Genomic DNA, 906 nt, shown 5'->3' with positions numbered 1-906 from the left:
TTCTGAATCCTTCCACTGCTTTAATCCCTCCTGAGTTTGAATCTTAACCCTTTTTAAAAATAATTGTTGCTCAATCCAGTTTTCATGTCAGTGAGTCATGGTTAGGGTCAGAGTAGATGAATCCACCTAGTTTCTCAATTTCAGGCACCCTAGAAAAAGAGAAGCATCGTTCCTATCAAAGAGTATGTCTAACTGAACACTAAGAAACTGTAGGAATACTGCATCAATAAAAAAAAATACCAGGTTTAACATGAACGAAGCCAAGAAAACCAATGATGCCAGACTCTGAATTTGTATCACACCATCCTTTGAACACCCAGCAGGAATAAACTGCTGAATGCAGGTCTCATCCATGCCATTCTCCCTCTTTTTCTCAAAAAGAAAACATACTTCCCCTCACATCTCACTAGTGGGGACTGTGTGTTCTAGAGTTACCTGAAGCTGCAAAGGAATCTGGGAAAGTGATCTACTGGCATTTTCAGGCTTTGCTCTGGGAGGAGAGCATTGCCAGCATGAAGGAAGCAAGATAGAATGTCTGTGACGTGGAATAATAAACAATGCCCGGCCCCATGCCTGTCTCAGATGATTATTGTGTCCTCTTGGCCCTCATCTGCCTTGACTTTGGACTTTAGGCAGCTGACTCCCTTTGGACTGGTCTTTTGTGCGTGTATCAAACTCCCAAATCAATCTCTCTGCCCCTGCTGCGGTACCATGTTCCAGACGACAAGCTCAGTCTGATGTTGAAGTGGATTCAACACCAACCAGCACTCTCAGGCTCTACTCACCTTATCCAGCCAGGAAACTGCTAAGAGAGAGAGAAAGAGACCTCGATTTGTGCCTCTGGCGCAGGAAGAGGTGGTGGAACAGGATGATGACAGGCACAGGAGCTTGTGCCCAGCCCCTCAG

General features: G+C 45.3%; 1 non-coding gene across 1 annotated transcript; it reads right to left on the bottom strand.

Moving 5' to 3' along the window:
- Positions 1-216: 216 nt before the first annotated feature.
- On the bottom strand, positions 217-357 carry LOC129074784 (small nucleolar RNA SNORA8). The gene has a single exon (XR_008529588.1). It is a non-coding gene; the product is annotated as a small nucleolar RNA SNORA8 (small nucleolar RNA).
- Between the last annotated feature and the right edge of the window lie 549 nt (positions 358-906).

The sequence above is a fragment of the Pteronotus mesoamericanus genome, unplaced genomic scaffold (assembly GCF_021234165.1).
Source record: "Pteronotus mesoamericanus isolate MK-2021 breed Mesoamerican mustached bat unplaced genomic scaffold, CSHL_Meso_final contig_50, whole genome shotgun sequence".
NCBI classification, from domain to species: Eukaryota; Metazoa; Chordata; class Mammalia; order Chiroptera; family Mormoopidae; genus Pteronotus; species Pteronotus mesoamericanus.
Note: the sequence above shows the minus strand (reverse complement) of the source record. Positions and strands in the feature narration are given on the sequence as shown.